At 39.9% G+C, this 15,814-nt stretch overlaps 1 long non-coding RNA gene across 1 annotated transcript in view; it reads right to left on the reverse strand.

Moving 5' to 3' along the window:
- Positions 1-15,814, reverse strand: part of LOC111755999 (uncharacterized) — a 163,489-nt gene that overhangs the window by 38,127 nt on the left and 109,548 nt on the right. The gene's annotated exons all lie outside the window — the stretch shown is intronic.

Consider the following 15,814-nt stretch of genomic DNA (forward strand, 5'->3'; position numbering starts at 1 on the left):
ATGTTTGGGAAATTTTCAGTGATTACTTCTCTAAATATCCCATTGACATCCTTTATGTTGCTCCTTTCTTTTTCATTTATCCCTATTAACTTTATGTTGTTCCTTTTTGGTTGCGTCATCTTGAGGTGTTGAATTATTATTTCCTGATTTCTTATTATTTTTAAAAGATCTTTCCTTTCCTGTTCACTGGCTGCAATCTTGTCTTCAAGGTCTGAAATTCTATCTTCACATTCATTGAGGCGGTTTTTACAACTTTCGATGGAGTTTTTGATTTCCTGTATATCTCTTTGCATCTGCTTTATATATTCTGTTTGTTTCTTATATTGTTCATCCAGGGATTCTATCTTTTTGCTTATCTCCTCAAGTTTTTTAACTGTGTCTTCTTTAGATATGTTCAGCATTTCCTTCATTTCTTTTTATCATTTCTTCTTTTACCTGAGAGATTATTTCTAGTTTGATTTCCTTTAAGGCTTCCCAGAGTTGCTTCTTTATTTCAGTTACTATTATTTCAGGTATTTCAGGTATGTGGCATATATTTTCTTCTATGCACATGGCTCCTAGGCTTTCTTGGGATGGGCTGGATGTTTGAGACTGCATTTTGGTCTTTCGTTTTGTCATTTTCCTATATTTTTGAGCTTCAAGTTTTGCTCCAAGTGAGGTAGAGAGGTCATCCAGGCTGGGACAAAATTCCCTGCTCCCTCCTTACTCACTGATTTCCACAGGAAGCTGGATCCTGGGCCCCAGGTGAAGAAAACAGTTCGCCGGGCTGGGGCAGGGTTCCGTGTCTCTGCTGGACTTATTCCACCGACAGGACCCGAAAGCCTGGCTCCCAGGCAAAGAAGAGAGTTCCACACCTCCACTGGACTTATGCGACCCACAGGCAGCCGGGTCCTGGGCCCCAAGCAAGGAAAACAGTTCACAGGCCTATGGCAGTGTTCCCTGCCTCTGCTGGTCTTACTGGACCAACAGGGAGCCAGAGCCTGGGCCCCAGGCAAAGAAGAGAGTTCCACGCCTCCACTGGACTTATGCAACCCACCTTCTCTTTTTATTAATATTACCTTACTATAGCAAAAATTCTGATTTGTTTTTTTACTTTCCTGTTATAATCTGTAGTCTCTTCTCAAAGCATCCACAATATGTTCAGCCTTCTTATCTTAATTTCTAAGAACTTCATAATCTGACCTCTGCCTATCTTTATTTCACCTCATTAATCACCCTCACATGTCATCTTTTCCAAAAACACACAGGATGCATGACTCCTTAAACATAGCCTGGTGTATCATCAGCAAGTCCACATTGTTATCACACTCTCCTAAAAAGCCTTTCTCTTCTTTGTAACTTAGAGGATCCTTATCATTCTTTAAAACTCACATTCAATCTCAAAATACAGTGAACCATGTCCTCTTTCCCTACAGTCTCATTTATATGCTCCTCCACAAAGTTTGTAGAGGCTTCACTCCATAGTCTTGGATGGCTGCAAGGCAGGGTGGGAAGGCCGCAAACATAGCAGAGAAGAAACAGCTCATGGCATGGCAAGAAGCAGAGAGAGAAATCGATGGAGAAGGGAGGGAAGAGGAGGGAGATAAACCCTCCCAGGACACCCCTCCAGTAACTCATCTCCTCTGACCAGGCTTCACCTCTCAGCATCACATTTAGCTATAAGCTCATCAGTGGACTAATCTACAGATGAATATCTTGCACTCATAATCCAATCACATTTCCAAAACCTCATTTTTATGAGTTCATGAACCTTTCAGGGGACCTCTAGATATAAACCAAGAAGAATGGATGAAAGATGGAAAAACAAAGCTATTATTATTATTATGCTGAAGTCCTAGGATCTTTTTTTGTCTTGCTTCTGAAAGCTCAAAGATTTCTACTTTCCTGTATCAAGACATGGAATCCTTCCATAGAGCCGATGCTTTTATTTCCCCACATGCAGCCTACCAGGCAGGTTTGATTCTGCACTCCCTATTTCACAAGATCTTTGCCTCCTATTGTTTTTTATCTACTTTGATCTGCAAACCTTCCTCCTAATAAATGATCCTTTATTAATTCCAGACACATTTATCCTTTTGACTTTTTGTGGAGCCTTTAGAGTGAGGGAACCAAAGGTCATCATGTGAAAAGTGCAAAAGAGAAATTGGTGCTTTACTTGGACTACTCCCAAATAACCCAGGGATTCACAAATTTACTGAACAAATATACTTGAAGTACTCACTCTTTACCTGACAGCCCACTATTCATAAGAAGTGCACAAATCTGTAAGTCCAAAACATTAATTGGTAATAAACTCACAGAGCAGTGGATTCTTTCAAGAAACATGTTTTTGATACCTGCTCCATGCCAGACACTGCTCTGCTCTTCCAGAGATAACACTTGGATAACGAAAACAGTCAGTGAACACCTGAGCTGCTTTATGGATAAAAGAATAGAGCAGAGCAAAAGTGACTATGCAGAGGTCAGTTATCCACTGGGAGCTGTTCAATCAAGAAGTGAATGGACAGTTTTTGGAGTAAAGTGACAATAAGTATAAGTTCAGTACAGCCCACTCATTAGATGTGAGGTCTTAAAGACCAAATCTGGGTCTAATTAATGAGCAAAATTATGACATCTGCTGGTAGAAGGACAGCTGATACACATGGATGGAGAAGTCAGTGGAGAGGAATGATTTTATCCAGTGAAATAAGAAGCAAGGTCGTGATCCAAAAAGAAAGAACAGAGAGAAAGAAAAGAGAAGTAATCAGCTAGAAGAGTACTGAGTTATCACTCTCCTCTGTGTTCTGAAGATTTTTTTAAAAGAGCTATCTAAAAATAATAGCAAACATTCATAGAGCAATGTGCATGGGCCAGGTACCATTTGCAGGGCTTCATGAACATTAATATACTTAATTCATACAACAGCTCTTTAGGGTGAGTTCTATTATCTCCATTCCACAGGTGAGGAAAATGAAGTAGAAGGAAAGTAAATAATTGGTACTGATCATATATAAGTCGACTGGTGAAGACAAGAATGAAACCCAGGTGTCACGATTCGACTTTGTGCTCTTCCTTTCTCCCCTGTTCCCACATGGGCATGCAGGTGGCAGCCAAGGAAGAGAAAAGGTGAAAGCTCTCCATGTGACAGACATCAGCATTTGGATGACATTTAAAGCTGTAGAACTAGAGAAAACTATATGGAGGGTGAACATAAGCAGAAAAGAGGTACAGTGCAAATCCTCCAGTAGTTAAAGGCATGAAAAGTGGAAGCAAAAAAAAAAAAATGGACCAAGGACTAAGATGGATGTGGAAGCAGGGAAAGGAGAAAATCAACAGACAACAACATCAAGCATTTAAGCATCAAAACACTTTCCCTCAAACCTCACTTCTAGTTTTAGTGAGGATCTCACACAAGATGGGTATGCTTATTCTTCTTCCTCACACTTGTTCCTTCCATATGGATTTTGGGCATGAAAATGAGATTCAGTATCTCTTGGCAGGCCTGATTTGTGGGTATATAAATCCTAACCTCAACCCATGGAAAAATGAGAAGTATATCTTGAAAATAAATAACAAAGATGCATAAAAAGCACAAGAGTGAAAAAGTCTTGAGCATGTTCTTAACCCTAATGGTAGAGATTCCTGAAGCCTAGACTGAATTACAAGAGATTCCTCATTGCTTTCTTATGCTCATTTTTGCTTAACATAACTTGAATTTGGTTTCTATCACATGTAGGTACAAAATTCCAAATAATTCACCTTGTACCATGTCTGGCTTTTTAAATAAACACTAAGTATACAGTATGAAGGAATCAGGAAAGCATAACTTCTTGAACAAATACTTTTCCTGATACCCTAGGTGTGGTTTATAAAATTCCACAATGAAAGTGCAAGAAAGTACCATGCATAAAGTACACCTCTAACCCTAAGCTAGGTGTCTTTAAAATACTGTCTCATTTAGAAAATCAATTATTGGGCACTTGAGCAAAGCTAATTCTTCCAGACTCTGTGAAGAAATAGTATATCTCTTCTCAAAATATACACATATGTCCAAAATATTTTGTATACTCCAGTTAGGTGGGAACAAAACTAGTTACAACTACAACATTTAGAAATTCTAATACTATGATGGCAGGACTAAAGAAAACCCCAGGAGCAAGACAATATGAATACTTGAACAAGAGTAGAAAGACATTGGAAATAAGATTGAGGACCAAAGACAGAGGGCCAGGAGAAGTAGAAGTCTCAAAGAACACAATGGCTGGCAGAAGAAAATCAGGTGTAAAAAGAAATGATTTGAAAGCCATAGGCTTCTGCTCAAAACACATGCCCAGACTTACAGAAAATATCTGGGGTAGGGAACAATGTGCACACGGAAATGCCTATTAAGGGAATTAATTATTGCTCAATCTGTCAGACAGCCATGCTCAAGTGGATTGTGAGGTTTGAAAAGATTACATAGAAAAGAACAAATGTCCTTAGTTATCAGAAACTCACAAGAGAAGGATCTGCCCCAATTCAGATTAGAAGCAAAAGAAAAGAATGTGATATGGAAGACTAATGTCTGAAAAACTAACTTTTTACATGGCAGAAAGATAACAGCAGCTACAGTGGCTTTCTGAGATAGCCAGCTTAGATTCCAGGAATGGTGCGGTGTGAGAAGTCCTAAGCAGGGGGAGATATACCCTACTGACTCAGGAACAAACTAAGCTGAGAGAAACCAACTGGAAATGCAATCTCGCTGCTACATCTGGAACAGGTAAAGTCTCAGTGCCGAAGCTGGAACCCGTGCCTCTGGAAGCCGCGGTTTTAATTCCCTGTTGCTGCTGCTGCTGCTGCTGCTGCTGCTGCTGCTGCTGCTGCTGCATCTGAATCAGCACAGCAGGGATAGAGATGTGAAAGCTCTGAGAGCAGGAATCGGTGAACTGAATTGAGAGTAGAGCTGGTGGGGAGCCCTGCATTGACCTGCAGTGAGTGAGAGGAACGGGGGCCCTTCCACAGATAAGGAGGCTCCAACAGAGGACATTCTGGAACTGGGCAGACTAGCTGGAACAGGACTTCAGTCACATATTCCCCTCTCAAGCAGGATTGGTGGGGAGCACTTGACCTGGGTGACACCACAGACTAAGACCCAGTAGGCTAGCCCAAATCAGGTCCCTGTGCCTGGCAGTGCACCCTAATGCAGCAAAGCCTTCAGCAGGTTGACTGACCTGGAAGGGTGGGTTCAGCATAGGCTGCCCTGGTCTGTGTCTCCCTAGTACACTGCAGTGGGTGGGAACACTTAGCCGGTGCGATTCAAACAACCTGTAACCAAAAAAGCAAGAAACTGGGCCTCCTATATACGCCTATATGGAAGGAACAAAAAATATGAGAAGAGGAGGCAACAAGAAAGGGTCCTCGGTCCCTAATTCTGAGAACACTGATCCAGGAAAGGTAAATGCAAAGGAGAATGAGGACAAAACCATGCAATATCAGACACGGCATCAATAGACATAAAGTGATATCTCCGGGACCTCGTAGATGAGTTCAAAAGTGAGGTATTTAACCAAGTAAAGCAAGATATAAGTAGAATAGTTAAAGAAATGCTAAGCACCTCCCAAGAAAAAAACAGATGGTGGAATATAGGAACAGAAAAAAAAGGGAGAATTGTTTGATGGAGAAAATAGAGAAAACATAGAATACATGAAGCAGGTTCAAAGAGATTACCAGGGAACTAAACACTCTATTGAAAGCTGGCATAACAGCTTGAAAGAAAAACTAAGGATAGATTATCTGAACTGGAGGACAGATTTGTAATGTAGGAGCATGAAAGGAAAAACTTCTTAAAAATAATAAGGAAACAAGCAGTAACAATACAAAGGCTAGAAGATGATAAGAGGATCTATAACCTAACAATTAAGAATGTAAAGGAAGTAGCAGGGATACAAACAAATGAACTGCAAAGGCTATTCATAGAAATAATCAAGGAGAGCTTCCCTAATTTGGGAAAAGGTAAAGATACTCAGATCTATGAGGCATACAGGACTCCAGCCACCTACAACCCAAACAGAACTACACCCAGGCATATAATAATCAAAATTCCAGAAAACCAGTATAAGAACAGAATATTGAAAGCTGTCAGAGACAAGAAACAGATGATTTACAAGGGAACACCCATCAGAATTACAGCAGACTTCTCGGCACAAACCACGAAGAGCGAAGAGTATGGGGCGAAATAATTCAAGCTTTGAAAGATAATAACCTCCAGCCAAGACTGATATATCCTGCACAACTGTCCCTAAAAATTATGGAGAAACAAGGTGTTTCCAGGATAAAGAGGAACTAGGGGAATTTTCAACCACCAATTCAATTCTACAGAGAATACCGCAGGACATTCTGAAAGAGAAAAATACCAGGATTCCAGAAACAGTGGCAGAGAGGCCACAATGAATGGAGCAGAAAGGGAAATGAAGAAGATAAACTGACAACTAATGACAGAAAAAGAGCTCAACATAAATGAGGCAGAGAAGGTTGGATATAATTTCTAATATAGATGGCCTAGATACACTAACTTAAGGGGAAAAAAAGAGAGAATTGCAGGCAGAGTGGATCGAGAGATAGGGTCCACCTAGAGGCTCTTTATAGAAAATATAATTAGCCTGAAGAAGGTTACATGGACCAAAATCAAACATGAGAAAACGGAACTCGATGTGATAGGGAACCAGAGAGTAATCGGGGTAACTAGACCAGAATTTATGGATAGATTGAACAGACAGGTTTTAATAAATGAAGAAATATAACTAGAAAGCCAGCCCAAGAGTGAGAAAGTTCAGAAACACTTAGGTAAATAGCAGGTTGCCCTCCCAATACAAAACTATGAGTGTTGGAGAGACCCAAAAAATGCACAGTTCATTCTGGGGGAGTAAAAGGGAGGAATAGTCCTCAAAAAAAAAAAAAAAAACCAGCAGAAGATATAGCTAATAGTGTATCAGGAATTAAAACTCCTATTACTCACACCACTCTCCTTGGCTGGAACTTGTTCCATCCTAGTTTTTATGCAAGCACTGGATCTGAGGGGCGCAGACAGCTGTCCATAGCATACAGGACATCTTCAATTCCCTATTAACTCAATCAGGATCCATGTATGACTTATACGTTGTATCATGACTGATCTTAATCTGACTTGTTTGATTGCTGCTTATTATTGACAGATTCTGTTCAAAACTGTAAGTTTGATGGTAACAAGTTGAAGAGTATAGACAACTAAACTGAAAATGTCAATGATTCACTACGATATTCATTCTGATTTGATTACTACCTGTTTTTGTAGCTCTATACTATCTACAAAGTTGTATTTCTGTTAATTCTCTTATGTACTGATATGCTCAATTATACCTTATCTTTATTATATTGTACTTTATTATATACTTAAATTATACTTTATTATATGGCCAATTCTGTTGATGAGAACAAGAAACAGCACAGTGACCAAGGTAGAACTCCTTATACAGCAGATTTACATGTCTTTTTAGTTTTATATGTCTATAGGAAAAAGTTTAGTTCTGTTCTGCTTTGTTATGTTTCTCCCTTTAATATAGAAAGGATAGAAATACATGTTAAGACTCATGCTTATGTAAAACCTATAAACAGTTTATGAGAACTGATCTGATGACACATGATGAAATGAACAAAAACTTTGAAGGAAAGAAAGTGGCATTACAGTATGCAATCCTGATTCTGGAGTATTATGTTGTGAAATCCAGCAATATCATTAATGTTTGTTCAGAAGCATTTTAATATAATAAGCTGTGTTAGGTCTCAACATAAATGAAGATATGGATAAATGCATACATGTCTAAGTATATAGGATTGATAGCCATAATACTTAGTTTTTGTTGGATAGTTGAACAGAACTGTTTGCAGTCTCCCTGGATGAAATCCCATTTGTATGTTCCACTTGTGTACCTTGAGCAACTATTTATAGGGGGACAATATGTATACATCAGCTAGTGATTTATTACTGTCTATTTCTTTTCTTTAAAAGTATGTACTATTTCTACCCATTTTCTAATTTGTTTTGTCTTTCTTTAAATAAAATAAAATAAATGTTTTTAGAAAAACTAACTTTTTATTTCAAGAACAGATTTTTAATTCCAGCTATAAAAAAAATGAGATTCACTTAGGGCTTAATCACCAACACAGAGAAATATGTAAAGTATATAATGTGTGTGTACATGTATCTCCTTGATTTCCTTGATTTCCTAACTAAATTATTTGTATATACATATATATGTATACTAGACAGATTATGTATATTATATGCATATGAGCTTTTATATTTATATATGTGTTTGAGCATATATAGTATGCTCTACCAAACATATTCCTCAGAAAGGAATATAGGGAAGATTCAAGGTCAATATGACAAAGTGGGGAAAGAAATCCTTAGCAATGAGACCACTGCTGTGAAAACGATTGATAGCAGACAATTTTCCCTCACCCCACTGTTGGACTAAGACATCTATTCAGGACTTAGTTTTTGTTTTGTTTTGTTTTGTTTGTCTTTTTTCCTTTTTATCGGTACTGGGGATCAAACTCACAACTGCCTGCTTTAAGGCAGGCGCTTATGCCACTGAGCTAAATCCCCAGCCCCTTCAGTGCTTAGTTTTAATCTATTTTCCACTTATTTTCTTCTCCTGGCACTCAGGGCCACTGGAGGTAATAAGTTTATGGTCCACAAAGTCCTTTGTTGAATTATCTGAGGTCCTTATGCACTTCTCCTTTCTTTTTTGCTACCTGATTCTAAACTGAGATCTTGCTTCAAGCATCTCTCCAGCCATGGTGTGGAAAATCTGTTTCTAAGCACAAGGAACCAGTATTCTTTTCAAAATGAAGAAAGTTAAATGTGATTTGGAAACCTTAAAAGACTCACATCATTACAGACATAGAAGTAAATTAGGAAAAAACCTACAGACCAGAGGATATGTTTACTTTGTTAAGAAGAAAACTAAGGCTCAGATAAGCCAGAGCTGGACCAAGGCTGGACTGAGGGATGACACAGCTGGAAGGAGACTTGGGGGCTTCTACTCTAGCCCCACCTTCTCTGGAAATGATCCTGTTCTGTTTTTTTAAAGTTCATGAACACCTGACAGCATTTGAGTCCAGGCATTAATAATTAATATAAAAGGGATTACTAAAAAAGGCAACTAATTCAATAATCTCAATAGCACACACCCTTTTTGTGAGTGAAACTAAGGATTTCCATGAAAGTTGGAAGGGCAAGGAGAATTGTAAATAGCAAAACTAATGCTCTATAATTAAATTTTTATGTTCTAATTATCTATGTACCACAGGGAAGATTACCAAAAGTTACCAAAATCCCTATCCATTAGATTTGCAAAACTTACTGGAAAAAATAGTAGGTTCCTAAAAATAGATTGCAGGCAATTAAGGGTACCCTGGTCCTTTCCTATGGCCAGTGCTGGTGGCACAGCACAGCGTGGCTTCACCCAAGAGGACAGCTGAGAAAATGTAAGGCGCATCCGCCAGACACAGAAGGGAGGAGAATCTCCGCCATTAAATTCAGGAATTGTTTTAAACATGAAAAGACATTTCTTAGAATGAGAAAAGAAGTGCTGGCTGAATAGTGAATTGGAACACATTACATCGAGTGCCTCAGAAGTTTAAGGTTTAAGGAGGGTCTCACCCTCTACAGCTTTAGTATCTCTTTCCTCTTACATGGAGTAACGTTCTGGAAGGAAGACATCTGATGCTAGGGAGGTCCAGAATCTCAGGTGAGGTCTTTGCCGCGACAGTTAAGGAAAGACAGAAAAGCAGTATAAGAAGAAGGATAAGAGATAAACCCTGAATGAATATAGGACACACAGGAATAAAGCAGGGACTCAGAACAGTCAGATACCAACTGATTTCGAAGACTCAGTCAATCAGATGGGAAACAAGTCAGGTGAGCAGATTCATGGCTTTCCAGAAGCCTTCGGGGTAGACAAGGGATCCAGCAAGGAGTCTTGGGTAACAAGTTCAGTTCTCCCTTGAAAGGCCGTTCCTAGAGCCACTTGACACCCTAACTTAACCGGTGAATATCAATCATGAGATTGGACTCTAAGTCACAGGAATACAATGACAAATGAAACTAAAGAAAAAATAGGGTGCCTGCCAGAGGAGCAGAAGCAATGGGTCTGCCTTGTTTCAATACATTAACCTTCAGGAGGGAAAACTGGCTTTAAGGACAAAGGAAGCAGCAGTTCCCCAGGCATTAAAAAGATTAAGGGAAATAGTATTGGACTGGAGCAGAGAGGAAATTATTCGCCTGTCTGAGAGAGGACATTTCTGTGGTTATTGCCCCTATAAACCATCTTCACCCTCAGTTCCAGTCGGGGCAGGCTGATGGGATTTGTTGAAGCGATATATCAAATTAGTCCTGTGGAGGAAACTCCAGAGAGAGTCCTGGAGCCAAAGAGTGCCCTGACATTTATCTAGGTGACAGGGTACTTACAGCAGCAAGCCGAACCCCCTCCTTGCCACTGTAGATATCACAGCCCAAATGGTGCTAATTAGAGGAAGCCCTGAGAAGAAACAAAGGTTCCTAGGGCTGACCAATGACCCCCTAAACTCCTTACTTCCAGACTTGAACTTGGGTGGAAATGAAAGGAAATGTCACCCTGAACACAGTCAGAAGCAACATTAGGGGGAAATGTGCCATTTGTAATGATGCAGATGGTTCCATTCAGTAGACGGAAGAGTCAAGATTACACAGATTTTACCAGGGCAATTAAAACACCTATTTAGCTTTAAGGGGAAAGAATTCTGAAAGACATTCAGCTGCTGAGAGATTCCTGACCAGTCTTGAGGTTCCCTACAGGATCCTCCCCTAGCCTATGCAGCTCCCAATTCCTCATCCTGAGGGTGGGGAGGCATGAATGATTCTGGTAATGACACACGACACACCCAGACATTCTCCATGTAACACACAGTTATCGTTAACAGACCACACCCAAAAACAGTACACGATCTTCTAGTTATTAGTTGTTTTGTTTTGTTTTTTGTTTTTCTTTAAATTTTGAGACGCTCTTACTATGTTACTCAGGTGCCCAGGATGTGCTGGAAATTTCAGGCTTCTTGCGTCAGCTACCCGGAGTGCTAGGATTACAGATGTGTACCACCACACACAGATGCGGCTCCTCTGGATGGTCCATAGAGTGCTCATCTTCTTCATCTTCATCAGTGCCCAGTTGTGTTCACCTGGAAGCAGGCTCTAAGATACAGTTCACATGCAGAGAAAGGCACCTTAGGAGAGCCTTCATTTCCACACTTCATAAAGAAGATTAAGGAATCAGGAATTGGTAGAAAACACTGAGGTGCGGTACAGACTAAACCAAAGCCTTACCCTGCTCCATTGGCAGCTCCAAAGTAAAAACACCCGTCACAGTCACCTTGAGTGGGACTAAGGTGCTGAACTTTTATACTTTCTCTGGTCTGTGAACCACTTGGGAAATGGATGCATCCTCTAGAGAAGGAAGCTCGCTGCAGCTGGGAAGTCCCTGAAAGGCCAGTGCCGGCACCATTCCAACAGCTGGGACACCAATCCTCTTTCAAAGGAGCACTGAACAGCACATCCCAGTGACTACCACACGCTCTCCTGATATTTTCTAAAAATGCAGAAAATTCCAGAAGATAAATAAGAACTTGAGATTTGAAACTACCAGCGTTTTCCAGTATAAGAACCAGGAACAGAAAAAATGAAACATGAAAAATGCTTTCGTGCCAAGAATCCTAAAGAATTGAAGTAACAACAGCCTATAGTATTGCAACTGTGAGAAAAAACAGAAAATTTTTTTTTTTTGAAATAATGTCTTTCCTTTGTCTCTTTCTGAAAAATATTTGTGGCTTGCCATCAATCATCAGCTCCTTACCGAGGGTCTGCTATGTGCTCAGCATTACACTAGATCTAGCTACAAAAAACGCCACAGAAATACATGACAGAGACTTGAGCTTTCAGGATGTTATGATCTAAATGGGAAGGAAAATAAAACATTCACGACCTAAGAGAGTATCACTTTGCTCAACGGCATGTTCCTGAGAGGTGGCGGTAGTAAAATCTAGCAAAAAGAATGCTGAAAACTGAGTTCAGAGCCTGCCTTTTTTTTTTTTTTGCTTAATTCTTGTATGAATTTGGTCACATTATTAAAATGGGACTTTTCAAGACCCCTACACCTCTGAGGATCAGTTTCCTCATCTTTAAAGGATCTACTGTGTCTTGTTTACAAAAGTGTGAAGATTAAATAAGACAGAAATGAAAACTTGTTGGTAAACCATGTCAGTGGTTGCTACTCTTTTATGCCCAACTTTTAGGGTGTCAGTCCTATGGTTTAGATAAGTGTCTCTCAAAGGCCTGTGTGTTAAAGACTTGATTCCTGGCCCATGGTGCTATTGTGTGGTGCAGAAACCTTTAAGAGGTGGAGCCTAATGGGCGGAAGCTATGTCAATAAGGTGTCCCTGGAAGTGTACATTGGAATTCTGCCCATTCCTATCCATTATTTTTACTTCCCAGCTGTCATGAAGTGAGCTCTTTGTTCCAACACACACTCTCCACCATGATTTGCTTTGTCAAAAACAGTGGAGTCTATCGCCATGGACTGACACCTCTAAGACTGTTACTATAAAAGTGAACTTTCTCCCTTTTAAATTGATAGTCTCAGGTATTTTGTTCAGTAACAGAAATTTCGCTAATGCAGTCAGAAAAGAGGGAGAAAAATCTGTGCTGATGAAGTCAAAGATTTAAAAGAGTATATCTTAAACCTTTCAGCATGGGATTCAGGCTGACAGTGTTTGGCTGGCTCCACTTTCCCACAGTCTGAATTTTGTATTTGTTTGGAATATTCACATGCTCACTTCAGCAACACATATACTAAAATTCAAGTGCCTTTTTTTATTTTATGGAAAAAGAATAAAACAAAATTTCATAACAAGATACTAGGAGAATAACAATAGTTAATATATTGGCTAGTATTATCTTTAAAGTAGCTACTCAGAGTACAAGATATGGGCATAAAAAATTCTCCAATCCGTATAAGCACCATCCTTTCTTTTCCATGAACTAAGAAACACTAATTGTACAACTAATTTGCATTCTTTTTCCCTCTTTTCCCTCCTTCCTCTCCCCTTTCCCTTTAGTTGCTTTTTCCCTATTAACAATTTCTTCCTAATTCACAGTAAGCATTGTACATTTTAGATCTCATGTATTCTTTCATGTTCACACACCAGGGAGGCAGTATGATGTTTACATACACGAGTCTGATTTATTTCACTGATCAGTATGGACTTTAGTTGCATTCATTTATCTACAAAAGTCTCTGGTTTATCCTTGTTTGTTGCTGAATGTACTGAAATGCCTTTATGTGGGGCGCATCTCTGCTTGTCAGAGCCAGGGACATTGTTCCTATCTCCCTCTGTAAAGTTTGCTGACAGAAGAGCACTAAGAACCAAATTGGGGTCAAAGAGTTTATGTTACTGAACTTGCTGGATTAGAAAGAGACATCGTGCAGAAGATCCCCAGCCTCTCAGTGCAGTCAGGAAGGCTGAGAGAAGAAGCTTCTTATAAACTGTGTAACCTAACTTGGAGGATTCTAACAAGAATTTAGTTAAGCCTGTTCCATATCTGAACTACAGGCTGACAAGAAGTGGGGATTTTCCATGACTAATAAGCATTAATTTTTATTGAAGAGGCAGGTAAGAGAGCCAAATTGAGATTTGAGGTGTTACAGGTGAACAATTTGCTTTTAGTCAGCATTCCTGTTGCTGGGACACAATACCCAACACCCACAACTTAAAAGGTTAGTTTAACTCATGGTCTCACGGGGTTCAGTCCATGATCCACTGTCTCTAAGGCAGGAACATCGTGACTGAAGGGCAAGGCAGAGCAAACTTGCTTAGGTTATGGTGACCAGGAAATACAGCATGTGAACAGAACCAGAGAGCAAGGGATAGGGGCAGTAACTCAGACATAGACCCCAAGGTCATGTCCAAACCAACCCAGAAGTGTTCAACCCACCTTCTGGGTAGGCTTCAAACTCAATCAAATTGACACTCCATCCTAATCACCATGTAGCAGATGGGGTGGGGGAACTTTTAGTCATTTTCTGTTGGTAATGTGGCCTTGTCGTGTTTTGTCCGAAATCTGGTCTTAGCGTAGCTCTCTCTGAACAGTGTATGTTGTGAGGAAAAACACTTTATGGCCCATGAGAAAGTGGTGCAGTAAAGACAAGTCATTTTTCATGTCTTCCATCCCACCAAATGCATACATTTGCATACTATCTGGTCCCCTTAAGTGTCCAATTTTGCTACCTTTATTTGAATGGAGCAAGATAATTTGTGAGTGAAAATACAGACTGAAAGGAGCCTAACTCTGAGCAACATAGAGGAGGTTATATAGAAAGAGACCTCTTTGGTTTGGTTTGGTTTGGTTTGGTTTGGTTTGGTTTGGTTTGGTCTAGTCTGATCTGGTCTGGTCTGGTCTGGTCTGGTCTGGTTTGGTCTGGTCTGGTTTGGTTTGGTTTGGTTTGGTTTGGTCTGGTCTGATCTGGTCTGGTCTGGTCTGGTCTGGTCTGGTCTGGTTTGGTTTGGTTTGGTTTGGTTTGGTTTGATTTTAAACTGAGTCTCACTGTGTAGCCCAGGCTGGCCTCAAATTTCTCAGGCCAAGAGATTATCCCCCCTCAGCCTCCTGAGCAGCTGGGGTTATAGACACTGACTGCTGCATCTGACTTTGGAGTGGAATCTTGATTGCATGAGATAGAACGCAGCAAATATTCTCCAGGAGGGAAAGGTATTCCCTATAGTACAGTAACAAAGTGTGGTTCCCAGACAGGGAGTCACATAGGGGTTCCTAGATGGCTCTTCAGCATCACCTAAGAACGTGTTGGAAATGTTTATCTTTTGACTCCATCCTTCCTTACTGAATCAGAAACTCCGAGGATGAGACCCAGACATCTGTGCCCAGCAGTCTTCCAAGTGATGCTGATACAAACTAGAGTTTGAGAATCCCAACTTATTCTAGCTGAGAATGTTCACAAATGCAACCCTGAGTAGTTCAGTGCATCTCAAATTGCCACAATGATTAGAGAATGTTGAAAGGCAGAAATGGGATTTGACTTGAGTCTTTAAAGTGTGAAGCGAGGTAGGCAAAAAGAAAAACGTGAAGCACTCAGAGATACAGAATTACGTGAGTCAATGTCCTTACCTTGGCTTCATCTTAGGGTTAGCTTAGGATTTGAGATCCAAACATTGCCACGTACCAAGGTCAGAATGACCCTAAAACTCAGATGCTTAGGACAAAAGCTTGTTGTCCTGAACTTTCTACCAGTAAAAACTAAATGAAGTACTTTCTCATTATTAGTCTGAAGTGGTGAAAAATGTTTCAAATAATCCACCTGGAAATGTTAAAAGTTATCATTCAGAGAATTATGATAATTGAAATAGATCTTTTAGAGCCAAATTGAAGAGGATGTAAAAATTACATTAATCGTCTTAGAAGGCAGCCTTTGTGTTGAATATGAGAATGAGACCTCAGCTGTAAGCTTTTAGTGAAATTAAATCTCCTTACACTCAGCCAAACTTGTGACTTGCACGTTGGACAGGTCTGTAGCCCACCTCCTGGAAATGGATTGCTTCAACACTAACCTGCCAATGCACATCAGAGGGGATAAGCATCTCCTTGATGATACTTTGGACTTAATGAAATTACCTATTAACAAGTTGAGTTGTTTCAAATCTAAGATCAGAAATATCAAGTAATCTTTTCATTAATCCTGGGGTTTTTTTGGAGGGGTAGGGGAACTTTTTT

This window comes from Cavia porcellus, unplaced genomic scaffold, assembly GCF_034190915.1.
Source record: "Cavia porcellus strain 051 isolate PalLab524CR breed Dunkin Hartley unplaced genomic scaffold, mCavPor4.1 scaffold_7, whole genome shotgun sequence".
Taxonomy (NCBI): Eukaryota; Metazoa; Chordata; class Mammalia; order Rodentia; family Caviidae; genus Cavia; species Cavia porcellus.